The sequence below is a fragment of the Acyrthosiphon pisum genome, chromosome A1 (assembly GCF_005508785.2).
Source record: "Acyrthosiphon pisum isolate AL4f chromosome A1, pea_aphid_22Mar2018_4r6ur, whole genome shotgun sequence".
Lineage (NCBI taxonomy): Eukaryota > Metazoa > Arthropoda > Insecta > Hemiptera > Aphididae > Acyrthosiphon > Acyrthosiphon pisum.
Genome location: NC_042494.1, coordinates 74,447,155 through 74,465,983, shown reverse-complemented (window position 1 = coordinate 74,465,983; position 18,829 = coordinate 74,447,155).

The following is an 18,829-nucleotide window of genomic DNA, read 5'->3' as shown; positions in this document are numbered from 1 at the left end:
TATAATTTTTGGTAGGTTCCGATATTTCACGGGAATTTTTCACGAGTGTTTCACAGAACAATGGTTTTAAAAGTTCTTGTTTAAGTCGAACCCGGATGGACGAGATATCTGATTAGATTGATATGGCCTACCTATCCGTATAAACAATAGACCTATATGAAGGTTTCTTTATATGTCTATGGTATAAACGCATTCGCTCTATTATTATTTATCTTTGACTGGTTCGCTATAGGTATGGTTTTGGATCACAATATGTTTGCAATAATAGAGTAACATGTCTAATCATGTAAGGAAATACATTGTTTCTTCGTTGTGGAATATTAGGATAATAGGGTATATTGAGTGTTTTTGATACCTAATTAATAAAAGTTGGCTTTCAGTGTAGTAAAATTATTATTGGAATCAATGGACACCAAAAGCAAAAAGGTGGGCAAGTGGATATCACTATTCTGTACAGTAGGTTACAAGTGGCTCACTGTATAATGGATGGTATTAAATTTGAATTAAATGATATAATATCATTGTATAAGAAAAATGATTCTGAGCGGAGACGGTATGTCAGTCTAGGTATAAGACATATTATATACTTATCTATGGTATAAAAAAAAATGTACCTATAATAAATTCCAAATTAATCATATTACAATATCCATTAGGTACCTACTTATAATGCGTTATACATTAACAACAAACCGTGATACTATCATAGATATACAATATTATACTTTAGAAGTTTCAAGTCCCCACGAATAATATACAATCATAACAAAATAATTAAAATAGTTATTCTAGGTTTTTTAATATGTAATTTCGTCTAAATTTGAAGTTAAAATGACTATAAAAATAAACTGTGCTTATGTATTTTTTAGATTTTTTGCAGGTAACAGAATTAACTATTTATGTGGAATCTATTTTAAATTTTCAATCCTTAGATATAAAAGTTGAACATTTTATAAATTTTTAACTACGAAATAATTATTCAATTTTAAATTTGATAAATTTTGTCAAAATTCAATCTTTAAATGCTTATAAAAAAAAATTGTGCTTATGTATTTTTAATATTTTTCAACTGCTATTGTAACAATATATCAGGAGCCTTGTATTCATTTTTTACACTTTTTGGCCCAACAGATAAAACTTTATTGATATTTATAGAAAAAAAAACTAAAAAAATTGAAAACCGACAATGTCCGTAAACAGCTCAAAAAGAGTCAAATATTTACAAAATTTTATCGTATATAGAAAATACCAATATAAATATTTAGTGAAATATTCAAGTATCTACAGTCATTCGTTATTTAATTATAACAAAATAAGAAAATCGTTACCACGTGAGAAATCGAGTGAATATCAAATGTAAAAATATGAATTTCAAACGTTCATAAAATATTAATTTGATTTACTTGTAGACATTTTTTTTTTTTTTTTAAAGGTAGAAAAAGTTATGAACAATCTTGTATTACATTTACAAATCTTAGCTTTAAAAAGAAAATTTTCCATGAATTTCTAACACAAAATAATTTGAAAATGTTCGTCATTTTTACGTATTTAACAATATTTAAACTTTAGATGCTTATAAAAAAAATTGTGACTATGGATTTTTAATTTTTTTCATCTGCCTTTGAAACAATATAATAGGAAACTTCTATTAAATTTTCAAGCTTTTTTAACCAACAAATAAAATTTTATTGATATTCATAGAGAAAAAAACTAAAAAAAAATGGAAATTGAAAATGTTCGTAAACAGCTCAAAATAAATCAAAATAATTGAAAAGTGTTATAGTGTATAGAAAATTCTATTATAAATATTCGGTCAAAATTGTATGTACCTACGGTCATTTGTTTTAGAGTTGTACCAAAAACCAAAATGATTTTCTCGAAAACAGATTTTGCGTAAAAATTCCCGTTTTTCTTTTGTTTTTCACGCCACATTTAAAACCTACTAAGATATTTTTACTTTTGAGTCAAAAAGGGAATAACAGGGAATTTTGACCCACCCAAGGTACCAAAAAGAATCACTTTCTTTTCATAAAAGGTACTGTTGAAGAAAATCTAAGCACTTTTACTGTCCAAAAAGGTGATGACAGACACAAAAATAAAAAAATAAAAAAAATACACATCATTGTATAATCAATACATTTATCGTTTTATTCAGAATCTAAAAATCCAAGATCACCAGATTATCGATTGAAATGAATCTGTAATTATTTACATCATGACTCATCATAACGTATTTTTGTGCTTCACAATTATCTTAAACGTAATTTTAGTGAACTAAATTCTACCTGTGAAGGGAAAAAAAACATTTTGTGAATGCATTGAGCTCTAAGTCTTGATAATAATAATAATACTAATAATACAATAGCGTAAAAAAAGACAAGAAACTAAACTCGGCTAGGTTCGATTACAATGCCGCAACTCCCGAAAAATATGATAACATTCAAATATTATAATTTTATAGTTGTTACTATTTTATCTGATTCAGTAGCACGCAGATATTATATATGTGCATACGTGGAGCAAATCATTGTCCACCATTTTAGAACTCAAAAAACAGCTATAAAATCAACGAACTCATCAAAATAATTATACCGTGGCCCGAAAAACGAGTCTGTAGTTTTTTTTTCATTCCATCCGGTATCCCTGTTATTCTATCCGTTTCTCATAGACTATATTTTTGTCCCCGGACCATCACATTCAAGTCATGGTTGCCAGCCACTGACGTAGCTGTATTACGACTAGTAATAGGTATTTATAATAAATACATTTTTGCAAAATTTAAGATTGTTTTTCGTTTTTTTTAACACCATTGTTTAATTTCATCATCCGGCGCGCAGAACACTTTTGGTAAAAATGTTGACGTACAAAATATTTCGAATAATTAATGAAATACCTAGTTAATTATTTATGTGCATTATAAGTTTGAACGAGCAGGGGTATGCACCGCAATTTTCCCGGGATACCCCTTGCGACTTCACTCCATTTATCTGAACTTTTAATGCTCAGCACTATGAGACAATATTCGTTCAATATTCAATATTAATGCAACATAAATGTTCTGCATCTTCATTATATTATGAAATGTAAACTACAGAATGTCGTTCAGTCGGGATCAAAAGTTTGTAGTTTGGTAGTGACTATAGTGACTACGGTGTGTTCCCCAGCGAAAAAAAAGTCAGTGTTCACTTTCAGGCGAACTACCCTGTATTTTATAGTAGTGCTTCGGATATATGCGGTGACAAGCGATAATTGCGTGTTATGGCATGGGATATGACGTGTTGTTTCCGAAAACAGCAGTTCATAGGAATAATAATAAAAATAGTAAATATTATAATAAAACTAATTTAGAAAATATTAATTGATGATAACAGCTGCCGACGAAACGTGACGGTTCTGGGGCCCTTCCGTAGAACAATATAAAACTATTCATTTATTATTACAACGTAATATAATATATTTATAATATATGTATTGTGTAATTATTTTATATTTTCTTTTGTGCGAAAAAAGACTTGTATTCTTATGACAACAATACGCCGTCGTCGGTGGTCGCGTCGATGATGCGAAGTGCTGTGGCGGCCGTGATGATGCCGAAATAATAACGAAACTTTCAGTGACGCGAAAATAATAATATAATACACAGTTTTTAACGTTTATTTTTGCTTTTATAATTTATTATTTGAATGTATTTCCCAAAATATTATTACTATACAATACATCCCGTACGACACTCGCACAATTATTATTGTTTTGTATCATCATATTATTAACTATATATTATATTATAAAAGAACTTGTCTTGACTGACTGATTTATAATCGCTTAGTCAGGACCACCACAAAATCCATGAGTATGAAATTCATTCAGTAGTTTTGTTTTATGATGTAAGTACCCACTAAGAAAGAATTTTTCGAAATTCGCAAGGACTTTCAGATTCACGGTGGAAAATGAAACTTTTTTTGTTCATAATTAGTAGTCATTGGTTGCATATTCCAATTGTAATGGGAGAAATTATGATTTTTTTTTTGTATATAAATGGTTGCTATTGGTTACACGGCAAATCGGGTACATCATGCATTGAATCGTCGCGTTTACATGACCTTGATTAAAGAAACTTTGTATACGTACGTCACTCAAAAAATACTCGATTAAATTTGACGAAAATCTCAGAGATTGTAATTAGAGATATCAGAAAAATTCAGAGAGTATCTAAGTCGTTTCAATCGCGTTAAAAAATATACCAAATGCTAAATCCAATCCTCGACTTGCGGTTGCCCATCTAGGTTGAATTATCAGGTACACTGACGCCCATATGTCCGTGAACTGAGATACACTCAAACTGAGATGCGCTTATATAGCGTATAATACACTAAATAAGATTTTCCGCCAAAAGAACTGCACACGGACGAAGCTTGGTTATTCAGCTATAGTATGGGTGTAATATAATAATAATGATTGTGATTATTATTATTATTAGCGTAAGTCACGGCACCGAATATAATAATAATGCGAGTGGGTCGCACGCAAAAACGTCGTACTTTGTTAGTATTCTGTGCACGCGCCATACCGCAATAACGAAGCATTATCGGGATTTCGGAAAGTTACGATTTCCCCGCGAAACGGCGGCAGCGAGTTCGGCGGGGTACAACTCGGATACACTTCAAACTTTATGTAACATCATTCGGTTTAAACGAATTTTTGACGAAATCAAATCCGAAACGGGTATACCGCTCCGTCCGTCCGGAAACAAGATAACCCATTGATGCGGTGTGGTGGACCAGCTGATACCACGAAAGCTATTATATACATATTGTTATATACCGTAGTTACCTAGTTATACGCGTGTATACAGCGTTCGGACCGAGAGATTAAAACATTACACGTAAACTGCAAACGGACAGACGTAAGATGTACCGAAACGTACCGGGTTTCTTCCGGTTCGTTTTTCAATAAATCGAGATATGACAACCAACGACAATACGTCATTATATTGTTATTATCACGACGAGACAATACGAAAATCGTTTCACGCGAACACGTCGGAATAACGGAGACGACAAGGACGACGATGAATAGTTCTGACCGGAAACCCATTTATACACTGTAGTTGTTGTAGTAGGTACGAATCGGACGTTTGATAATAACATTATTATTATTATTATTTAATTTTATATTGTATTACGTTATGACGTTAAGTTGAAACGTAATAACATATTTATTTATTATTATCATAAACTTATTTTTGGATACACGAAAAAATGTTTCTGACAGATTAATTATCAACCGGTGTCAGATTGGTTTACAATGTTTGACTTCAACCTCCATTTTACACGATCATCAGCAAGCATTTCTAATCTAGTGTAAGTAGATATCCCAGCATCTTTCTTCAGTTGAGATATGTATCAGGAACTTTCTTAGTATTCCTGGTGGTGTACATCCCTTTAATTGCACCTTCTATTATAGTGAGGTGCAATACTGCATCATGGAGTAGGACTTGTCCTCTATCACATCCCATCATTTATAATTTTTATTGATATTGTTTCTCCGACTTGGGTCAGTACCTATCTACCTTCTCATTCGTGACTCCATCTCTCCAAATATTTTTTTCCATTCACCTTCGGCACCACATTTTGAAATCTTCAAGGAACATGCTTTCTGTTTCATTCATAACCTACGTCTCACATTCGTAAAAGCGACACTCCAAACAAAAGTTTTTTAAAACCAAATATTTACACTTCTGCTAATTTTTTTCGAGACCAAAATTCTTTTTTTTTATGTTTTTCAACATCTTCAATCTTTCAAGCTATTCTCGCTTGCCCGATTTTTCGTTTAATTTCTTACGTACTATTTTCATCTGCTGTTATTAGACTGCCCAATTATTTTAAACTGGATATTTGGGCTATAAGTTAGTTTTCTAAATAAGTATTTGTGTTGGTTGTGGGTTTACGAGCAAAAACTAAGATATTCGTTTTATTAGAATCCATACGTGTTTGATAATATTATTGTCATCAATAACACCTAAGACGAGTCAGACGTTTTCGACGGCTCGGGCCGGGTGTCGGATTAACATCGGAGAGCTGGATAAAATAATTATCGTCACATGTTAGTATTTTTCAAATATTTTCATACCAAAGGCCGCGGACGTCACCGTCGTCGTTTAGGTATATCTGGTCGTATGTAGTCGTTCAAACGGCGTATGTTCGTTCGATTAATTCTCGAGCGCACTGCACGATGGACGATTTAATATTAGCTTTCTCTCCGATGTGTTTTCTGTGTAAGACGGCGGATGCGGTTCATGACATTATGTGTACATTTTTTTTTTCGTGTATTACCTTTCACGTTATTGACACAAACACGTAGCGACCCGTTTGAAACATCAAATTGCATATTCAATATCATAACGAATGAGCGAACCGACGAGATGAATATTCGATTTGTTTTTTACTTTTCTCCCGCGGTATGTGTATACACCGTACATAATAATAATATATGGGCGGTTTGAACATCTTTTGGTCGGCAATTTATTCTCAGACTATTTTTAGTCCTACGTGTCTGGAAACTAAAAGAGTGATATTTAAGTACAAACCTAAAAATGTTTACAACAAACTGTAAATATCATATTATTATACAAAATACCCATATACAATATTTTAACTGTAGATGTCATTATTTTTCTGCTATGTTTTTCTGTATTATTTTTCTTTTTTATCGTCTAAATATATTTTATGAGGTAAAATATGCATATGCACTAGCATTGCTTAATGGATGCATCACTATAATATAATATAGTGATTAATAAGTGTTTTAAATTAAAAATAAATAATTATAATTTTAAAATTTTAAATCTGTAAAACTAAAAACAGTAGGTATGGTATGCGTTTGGTTTTTGATTAAAAAAAAAACTAGTTGACGCGATGGAACCCCTTTCTAGTGGCGCTATTTCAACTTAATCGGAATTGTGATTTATTATGAATTACACAACATGTTAGATACCTCCGTAACACATGAGCGTCTATCACACACTTTGACATACCCTCAAAAAAAGAGTTTTTCATCTCAGTACCTACTACCTACTAAAAACTGCACATTGTTATCAGGTGTTATAGGTACTTATATCAAGAGTGTTATTGAACCACGATATCAGAAAAGCGAAAATAAAAAAAAAAAGTATTCTTTTCCTAGTTTATATATTATTATGGTTAGTAAGTAAAAACAGTATCGACTAGAATATCATATTGCTATGCATTCCGGCCACAAAAATAGCCTATATACATAATGGTGTTATACATAATGCTTTTTTTCTTATACATTTACATATAATATATATATATTATATATATATACAGGTCCAGGTTCATCGTCAGGAAGTTTTCTGTCATATTATACTTTATCCAAAACACGAAAACTGACCGAAAAACTACGTATGTGTTCGTGTGTGCGTGTGTGTGTGTATTTCTAAAGTTACGACCATCTGCAGCAAGTATATAATGTCAGTATACCCAACACCAGCGAGAGGTAAATACACTTCGATTCGGGTGCGCGAGCACTATGGCAAGTGTCCCATGGGCGGAAATCTCCTTTGCATAACCTCTTATAAACTTCACAGGTTACTCAGAAGTTATTATTTGCGAGACCCGCGTTACTGCGGTACCTGGAAGGAGACGGTGTGTACATGTGAAAAGACCAGAGAATTCACATTCACAAACCGTGTGTGGAGTACGCACGCTGTTTTACATGGGTTAATTCGAATTTTCATTCTCTCTGTCTCTCTCTACTCACTCCAACTCTATCGGCGTCCGTCTAGGTAACTCGAGCGTGTCGCCCGCCGTCATCAAAAGGGTCACTCGTGCATATTATAATTTTGGTGCCAAGACAAATACCGCGGTATAATAATATTATAATTACACGATTCCGACGACATCATGCGTGCGTGGTTTTTTTTTCTTTCGGACTTTTTTTGCGACGCACGTGATTATATATACGAGTAATAATATTTTTATGGGTTATAGATCGGAGACCGTTCATGTCGTTTTGGATTAGTTCATACACAGCGCAGAGGTTCTAAATAAACTGTTAGGTTTTGCATACCACATGGCGTGTGTTACTACGGATTCGTTGAGTACCTACCACTAATCTCTAAAAACGAAACTGTTCAAAATCATTAACATTTTTTATGTTATTTGTACTATAATTTATTTACTCCATAACACCGTCACGTTGTCTTCAACGGTATCAGCTATATATAACCAAGAAATACTTGCGTACCACAATTTGACAACCATGAATATTTTACAAAGTAAATATTATAATTAAAATATAGCAATTACTAGACTACTAAAAATTTTAATTAATATAGATTGTCTCGTTCGCCACCGTTATCTCAATATTATTATTATTATTAATACGTCCCCATAATATTATGTTATAATATTATTTTATATTACTGTGTGTAGATTATGACGTGCGTATTATGTTCAAATCGGCCGTGTACTTACATCTATTTTTATATTTATTTATTTTTTTTTTTTATTGCTGCTGAGGATTCATTTATTTTACGATCTACAGTTATTATAATGACGCGGCTATAAGGGGTTGTCACAAAACGTTTTATTAATTTATTTTGTATCAGTTCAATATAATATAATACTATATTAATCGCACAATTATTTTCTTCCCACGAATTATACTATATTTGCGTAATACGGCCTTTGTACGACGGCCACGCGAATGTGTGTGTTTGTGCAAAAATTCCAACAGTTATATAGGTACTAGTGATTTGTTCAATATCTCATGACAGTGTTTATAGCGTTCTCGATGGTCGAAACCGAAGAGTGTAGTCAACGAAAAACCCACGTGACTGCACTATAATATATAGCATGTATTGCCACTGCTGCAGGTATGATTATTTTTCGTCCGTTTCAATAGTGTTGGGTCAACAGTGAAAATAAAATGTTGATTGCACCCCACGCGAACGCAGAACAAACCATTATGATAGTTATAATAAGATATCCGATTGTATTCTCGTGCTGTTGTACCTATAAAACCGTATTAATGGCCACCGGGTCATCTTGTTTTTAGGTCAGTACATATATACATATATATATATATACCGAGTCTGAAAGGACCATTTTTTTCCACGTCGTAAAGTTTGTTGAATTAAATCACGCACTGTTGTCAGAAAAAAAACATAATTATTACTCTAGGTCTCATACCCAAACTCCGAAATATGCGCGCGCATACCTATAATAACCTGCAAGTTTCCGCACACAATTATTTATTAATGATAATCAACCGAAGTGATTGATTAGTAATTTATCAGAGAGAATGTACGTCTACACCTCGAGAAAAATTTGTCTTCGTAGACCCGAAAAATAAATTATTAAAATCATTAAAAGCGATTCGATATGGCGGATTTGAGATTGAAAGTAATTATAGACCTGCAAAATGTTTTATTCGTGCTTTGAAAAAATTAATTGATTTGTATTAATTAATTCATATTCTCTATAAGTAGTGTTCTATATAATAGCATTGTATCACATATATTAAACAAAATATTATTATAATAATAATACAATACTACCAACAACATGACCGTATAATATAGTGACGATTTTTACATTACTCAATATTCTCATTTGTATATTTTTGAATTTACTATACATAAAATACCTAACACTAAACTATACGATTTTTTTTTAATATTAATAATTCTGGTTTCGTTGTAGTATAATAGTGTCTTCCATATTTCGTATATTACGCGTACTTATTAATTATAATGATATAGTATATACAATTATTATAACATAAAGATTACGGATGGGCGGAAATTCGAGAACACGAATCTCAACAAGACAGTGGAATATTCAACGACTTGAGACTTATTGGACGGCGAACGTGATCAATTAGAATCATTATAAAAAAATAAAAAAAGAGGTGCCTATAATGCATTTCAGTTGTCGTTAATTTCGTTATGTTCTCGTGGGCTATTGTACGGCCGTGTTGGTAACGACGATGATAATAATATTATTATTATTATTATTGTACCACGTTACAGGACCGAGACGGAGAGACGACTTCAACCATTGTTCGTTATCGTAATGACTTGCTTGACCCTTCGACGAACGACAAAGTACGTTCAATCCTTCGGGTGCTTTCGTGAAATAACATGCACACAATGGTAATTATTTCTACTAGAATAATGAACTAATAATTAGGTTTGACAAATAATAATATGATAGTAAAGTTATGCCGGGTAGGTTTTTAAAGCGGTCCGCCGTTGATGTTCACCGCGTAAATAAATTCGATAAAAAATAACCACTATTATGCTCACCGAAGCCGTTTTTAATGAGTCTGGCGGCGGGGCTTGTAATAAAATTCGATTGAAACAGATTTCGAACGTTTTTCTTTTCTTTTTTTTCTGAGGTGTGTCCTGCAGGAATAATATTGTAGTTTGAAAACCACAGGTTGTTCGTCTTTGTCATTATCTTACAGGTAACTGCTGGGTTTTTAGAAGGTCCGTTTTCAAATTTTCGAAATTCACGGTGGCACGAGGTTCACGTTTCCTGGCACAAAATAGGTATACGCACTTCAATATGACGACATATTATTGTATACGTAAAATAAAGTGTTAAAATAGTTTATGTTTAATAGTATGTATGCAAATTGTGACTTTATAGTTTTGTTTTACGTAGGTATAAAAGACTGCTTATAATATATTATATATTTGTTACTTATCCTGCCCTAAATTGTAACTCCTCCATCACATTAGGCTTAGCTCGTGATGTGGAGAAGGAATTTATACCGACACATACACGTTGTTAAAAATCCCAGATGGTCCCTTCCACATGTACGGGATCCAACAAAGTTTTGGGGTAGATTAAATCTGACACATTTTCGTATTCCTATATTTTTCTATAAACAGCTGCAGCGACACGCTCTCGATATTTTCGAGCGGGAAAAACTGTACATGAGGTTTTTAAAACATGTAACATAATATATAAACAATGTTTAGTAAAATATCTGTAGTTTTATATATTCCACTGGGGGGTACTAACTATATTTTGAATAATGTTTATCACGTTTTGAACATCGGATAGTTTTCGAAATAGATAAATATAGATATTTAGTTGAAAATTATACCAGTTGAAATATGTAATAATATTATAATAATATAATGTGTAATATAAATACATAAAATATGTTATACTATAATATATACCTTAGCAAAGTGTCAAAGTTTTAGAAACAGATAATATAAGTACTGAAAATAATGATAACTCGCATAGATCAGAATACTATAACATCATTATAAAACCTAACTAGAAAATATATGCACTCCTATTGCTTCGGTCACAATTTAAAATTATTACAATAATAAAAATGCTGTCATAATTTGTGAAGTGAATGCATATTTTTATTACATAGAATTATAACTTTTTGTATTCTAATTAATGGCTTGAGTAACCTAATGGATGAAGTGTAATATTTTTTGTTGAAAGTTCATTGATAATAATAAAAAATGTTACCATGCCTTATTTCTCCTAATAAAATCGGCAGAGAATGTTATTTTTCAACTTGAGTACTGATGAAAAAAAGTTGAGATGAAAATATATTATAGCTTTAAATATTATAATATTTACTATGAATTAATAAATTAAACAAATTTAAAAGGATTTTAAAAAAAATTAAATATTTCGGATGATGTATTAAGTAATTTAAAAGCTTTATTATTATTCCATTTTAAAAGCACATTTTATTACCAGTTGATTACTTCATCCGCTTATGCTGACGAGTTATGACAGTTTAAACACAATTTTTTTTGAATTTTTTTTTACATTGATTTATTTATTTTTTTTTTTTAGTCGTATAAAAACGTCAGAATAAACGACTGCACAATATCGATCGAGAAACCCGAGGAATGGGCTTCGAAAATGATTGACATAATAAAATAGATGATCTATCTATATGTTTTTTTTTCTCCTAACAACCTTATAAATTATAATTATTTTCTTTTACTGTATTCGATGGCTGAGCTGTAAATGACATTAACGCGTGTACGATATTTCAGTAGCTTAAATTATTATTATGACATTATTTCGTTTGGAGCTTATTCCGACAATCATTTAGACGCGTTCGTCATATATATCGAAATATTAAACGCAGATTTAAGTATACGGGTATACCATATTATTAATTTCTCTGAAATCTGTAGACCAACGATTACCATAATTTTTTTTTAGGAGACCGTTTATATATTTTTTAACATAATAACTTTACACAGTGGTTAAATGCGATTAGTGTTCGCGTATATCAAAAACCACCATAGAATAAAATATATTACTCGTTCCGTTATACATTTTAGGTGACTTATTTGCATAGCACAAAGTTAAAAATTGAATCATCCGGTTCATTTAAATATTTTGTCGTAAATTTTCGGTGTCACGGCAAAGAACCAGACCATCACTCTTAATATTATCTAGATATAATTTTGCAAATTTAAATCACAATATCGCATTTCATTATTTTTTGCATAAAAATTTATAATTCCGCCGTTATTAATAAAACCTATAATATAAAGACGTGTCGCCATTGGGTGTCTGCTTTTTTATGTACGTGAGTCACAAAATATATTATAACACATGTTTATTGTAAATTGTAACGCTTAATAATTACAGATTGGATGTCTTAAAAAAAAATTTAAAAAAAAAAAAATAATAATAATTTACATAAATGTAGTTTGTTTTAAATTCTAAGCTGTGATGAATACAGCAATTGATCACCTATATTATTATAATGCGTTTCGTATACTCATTTAATTTAAAATATTTCCGTCATTAAAATATTGTTAGCTTACGAACATAAGTGAAAATGTGAAATCATATTCTTGGGACTATCTTAACTAGTAACTACTCTAAATATAAAATACACTAGGGTTAGGTTCAAATATACTGCGATATAATTCACTTGCATTAAACCAATTTACCAGAGTAAAATATAATACCGGTACTTTCAAACAGTAAAATATTACCACGGGTTGGATACACTTTTTTTCTAATTACACGGTTAAATATTAATCAACTTCATAATATTAATAATAAAAATTTGATATGAACACAAACAATAATAATGTATACGTAAGTAGGTGTATATTTTTACTAGTGTTATGCTTTATTATAGTTGTTTTTCAAAAACTACCTATCTGGAATCAATTATTACCTAATTTAGAAAGTTAAAATTAGATTTACTGTAAAAATACGAATATAATAATATAATATATGGGCCATGTAAAAATGTCCATATTATATTTTGGTCAAAACGTGTTTGTTTGTTTGTTATTATTATTTTTTTGTTTTTTAATACTTAAAGCTATAATATACATTTTATATTCAAAGAAATACATACATAATATTATATATCATTATATTTTTAAATAAAAAAGCTGTTAATGCTTAATGTGCACAATAAAACAATAACATTCGTGTGGTTTTACTTTTGTTCTTTATAAACTTCGTGTTCATAAACGTAGGCTGTATCCACTCACTGTAGTCGTACTATGTCGTATGATTAATACAAACTATTTCTACAAGCACGGAACAATTAAACGAGATTAATGCCTCCAGTATACATTCTATCACTGTGGTAATTTCCCTAACAACCCGTGTGTTTTCATATGCAAATTGTTTACAGAACGTTCTTCTTGAATGGGAACAATGCGATATTATTTTTTAAAACTGTTTTTTTTCTACCCTAAACCAGAATACACGTGCCTATCTGAGTATTATTCGAATGTGTAAATGACTGGCTGCTATGTTGATGAGAACATTTCAGCGTGAAAAACAATAATCAAACACAATGGGCACATTTCTATAATATTTTACAACCGTATGTCGACTGTAAACTAATACACTTATTACACCAGGTGATATAAATCAGTCGTTTTTAACCTTTTGTAGATCATGGACCCCTGAAGAAAGATTTTTAGAAATCACGGACCCCCTTACCAATTTATTTTCGAATATATTTTTTTTTACAAAACAACTAATTTTATTATAACCAAAATTATAATAATTATTTTATACGTATTACAATTTACATATTACATAACAAAACATACACATTTATAATTATTTTTATTACACCTAATTTTTTATAAAACTATATATGAGTACGAACGATCAGCTGCACTTAGTGACAGTAAATATACGGCTGCCAAAACTACAGTGCTGTATGCATGTACATTAATTTGTATGGATAAGAAAACCTGATAAATAGATATTAATAATACAATTAATTGGTGTAGAATCTATACACCTAGTATCTAACACTGTAAATACTTAATTGTATCGAATTCCATTATATCTCATCATCGGAGTGATAAAGATAAAACAGGTATAATATAATAATATATATTATATAATATGAAAAATAAATAATAATCCAACAATATTGTAATAACGCACTCATGTCACTTGTTGACGTATGTTATGACATGTGTTAATGCACATGTTGTGTGTTACTGCCGCGGACCCCCGACATGAGTATTTTGAACTCCCCGTTAAGAACTGCTGATATAAATGTTCAGCCTACAAGTTTATCGAACCTCAATAACGTGCTATAAACACCTGCAGTAATAGTTACCTATATAGTATACGGCATAATATTGTGTTGACCTCGGCATAATAATATGGCTATCGTTATTTAGAAATATTTATCAAGTATTCAAAATATTATGTTGTCTCTCGAGTTTCTATAGATTCTTTTTAATGGTAATTTTGTATTTTGGATTTTAAGATAGGTGAAATTCGGAAAAAAAATGTTTTTACGTCGCTCCACGCCTAAAATTCAATGCGTACCGTATAGCCGAAAACTTTACTCTTGACATTAGACTCTTGACTCCATATGTACCTATTCATTTTTATTTTAGTTGTTTTATTCATCAATGAACAATGTAAAAACGCGAATGAAAAATAAAGCACGTCGAGAGCTGCACAGAAACCTAACTCAATATCGAAAACGAATGAATTACAATATAATTTATTATTACAAAAACCAAACAACGCGGTTCATACCACGAAATAACTTACGGTGCGTACGAAACGTAAACGTCAAAGTATAACCGACCTACGCTACACTTTATCTTAACTACCTACGCCTGATTTAAAATCAGTAACAATGTACATATTGTGTTCCTGTCATAAAATATGGTGTGGAAAATGTCAAAATTGGAGTAGTATGCGTATACGAATCTGTAATGACGTGTTTAAGCAAGCTGTTATATTAATAATTTATTGAACTCTAAACGCGGTATGGCTTCTGTTCGAAAATTACAATTACAGAGAATCTTATACGGTCGCGGTCGATCGTAATTGGAATTTTGCAGGTAGGTATATAATATTATAACCACGGTCGCATAATATTTCGTATACCTATTAATATTACGACGGCAATAAATCGAAATACGTTTTAGAATGCACGTGTGGATGTGATTAGACCGTCTGGTAAGTTAGACGATCGTTTTGCGTCTGGCTTGGATATAATATTTGTTATTTCCTACTTCAAATAACCTACTAAGAAGTGTTGACTGATAAGACGTTTATTAAATTATGCATATTATTATTATACAACTGCATTGTCCGATCATGATACACATACATAATGATATCAGTCCAAAGCCAATGTGAAATACAACGAATTAAAACACAATATTTAAATGTTGATGTTGATGTAAAGTAGACAAATAATTATACCACACGTTTGGACAGCGCTAAATAGTAATAATTTAATTTCCGTTTAGCTCGGCAATAATTTAAAACTTTAATAAAATATTTTTTAAAAAACCATTTTTTATATGAATAATAAATCTGGCCGGGAGCCGATTCGGATATACACCCCACTTAACCATTCGGACACATTTCGGGAACGATTCCGATTGTTGCAGCAGTACGATGCAGAAATTCTCGCGTCCATACTCGTGATTCATTTTCGGTAATCCCGGTTGTCGCGTCCAAGGTCTGCGCTCACCCATCCACACCCACCTCACCGGACGGACGCGCTTTCGGGATCGAATGCCTTTGACCAAGGCGAAAGGTGGGGGTGGGGCGGAGTCGGCTCGAGAAACCTATGAACCCCGCATCCATGGACCCATAGATTTTGTGTGACGTGTAGAACGGATATACGCAGAGCCTACTGAATTTTGTATAGGTATAATTATTATAGGAAGACTGATCGCGTGGCGATAATAATATTATCTAATAATTTACACACCTAACTCAATGAAGTCAAAGGTACAGTCCTTCCATGGCCAACCATACCACTATCCAGACGACAGGAAGTAATCCTAAATATATTACGAATCGGCCACACATGGTTGACACCACACGAATGGAACTGAACCACCAAACTTATGCCGAACATTCGGAGACATTTTTACGATCAAATATATAACTTGCAACTGCCGAAACTTCGGTAAAATTAAAGCCCGTCTTGAAATTGCAGAACATTTTGATGAAGCACCAAGTCCTGATCCAGACAACTCAAAAAAATGCTTGAATATTTAAAATTAATTAAATCGTACAATATAGCGTATAACATATATTTAATGTATCATAATTATTGTACTATAAACCTTTGTAACTTATTACTGTATAATGTGATAAAACCAAAGGCGCATTTTCAGGAGGGTCCTGGGTCTCACCCCCCCTCCCCATAATTGAATAATATAATTATTAATTCATAACTCATATGTATTTTCATAATAATACTATACACCTAATTATTTCTTGGACAACCCCCCCCCCCCCCCCCAGAAAATTTTTGAAAATAAGCCACTGCATGAACCAATACAAAATAATATAAAAGTACTTATAATACTCTTTTTTATTTACAATATAATATTAAGATTTCAACAATAAAACGTTAAAGATTAATATAAAACGCATGAGAGTTAGCAAGTAAATGTACAGTATTACAAAGTCCACCACGGCTTACATCGATATAGTGCTTTTTTATGTGATTGATTGGCTAAACATTGCTCGTAAACAATCCATTTCTCCGCGGTGTGTATTTTAAATTCTAATACTAATTGTCTATCTATTATAGAAATATGTAATAATTTATAACGAATTAATATTATGTCTTAATAAGTCAGAGTTACTATAATAAATTATAATTATTTATATTTTTTTTTTGGTAAATATTTTAAAATATAAAAACATAACATTTATGGTATTTCACATTAACAATAATAGTTAGATGTAGATCTAAGAAACGAAGGGAGCCAAATTTAAACTTGGAGGGGGGGTTGCTTAATTAAAAATTTGGGTTGCTATAAAAGACTAGTTGCGTCAATGCAATGTAGGTAATATGTATAATATAATATTTGCGTCATCGAATCGCGTAAAGGCGTGTTAGTAAATCGGTTGACTTAGCTGCGGTCTTCGATAACTGACAGATTTTTTATAATAATATTAAAATTTTGACAATAAAAATTATAATTATCGTTTGGACGGATGTGGTAACCGTATAGAAACGTTCTCAAACCAAAACCGATCGTGAGTGTAATATTATTGTTGTGTGAGCGAAACTACGCGTTCGTATTACAAGTCGTTTGCTGTGCAGCTGTCGTAGATAGTAATCGATGACGTGGCGATTATAGGATAATCAATATTATATACCGAGATTGTAAATATTATGTTCGGACGGAGTGTTCGAACACGATAGGGACACGGAGTTAGTGGTTTTCGTTTCAATTCAAAGTTTACCTTTATGCTTCGAACTTTTGTCCGAAATCGTGACCTTTTCGCCTCCACCCCAACACGCTGCGCCACGCCGCAACATTGATGTTGTCTGATAACACTTTGTACGCTGGGAAAATTCTTATATGTGTATATAATGTAAAGGGAAGGATGGAAAACTTTTCCGAAACAATAACAATATACAGATTCCCGGAACAATCCTAATGTAAATGTAGACCTTATGACGCGGAACACACGACCTTTGCACTATTCGTAGCTAGACATTTCCTTTATTTTCATAATATGTCTCACTCATGTCAAGCCGTCTCAAACGTAGCTTTCACGTGTTTCACTGTTCTATGATAATACAAGAGGCGAGCTATCTCAGTCTTTAAGATAAAATATGACCATATAATATTTGTGAAAAAAGTTTAAAATGCATATTGCATTAGTGAGATTACCATACATTAAATTGTAAGTTAATACACATTGTATTTTTCAAAACTACTCAAACTAATAGAGAAAATAACGGGGGAACGCATTCAGTGTGTTTTTTTAGGGCATAAAACCATTGATAATTTGGTACACAAATTAAACACGACAGTGGCGAACCCAGGGGGTGGACCCCGGGTCCGGACCCCCCCCCCCCCTTGGCTTATGTCATAGTTTTATTTTTATTTTTAAAAGTTTCCGTAAAATGTTCATCGAAATTTATTGATTAGTTTGATTATTACTTATTAGTTATTAGATTAGATTTGGACATTAGGTATTTTGTTGATAACACTTCGAATCCGATAATAATTAATTGACATACATTTTTTTTTTCTTGTATTACATTTTCAAATCTTAGATTTAAAAAGAAAATTTTTCATGAATTTCTAACTCAAAATAATTTGCAAATTTTCGTCATTTTTACGTATTTTGTCAAACGAACTTTAGATGCTTATAAAAAAAAATTGTGACTATAGACTTTTAATTTTTTTCATCTGCCATTGAAACAATATACTAGGAGCCTTCTATTAAATTTTCAAGCTTTTTTAACCAACAAATAAAATTTTATTGATATTTATAGAAAAAAAACATAATAAAAATGGAAA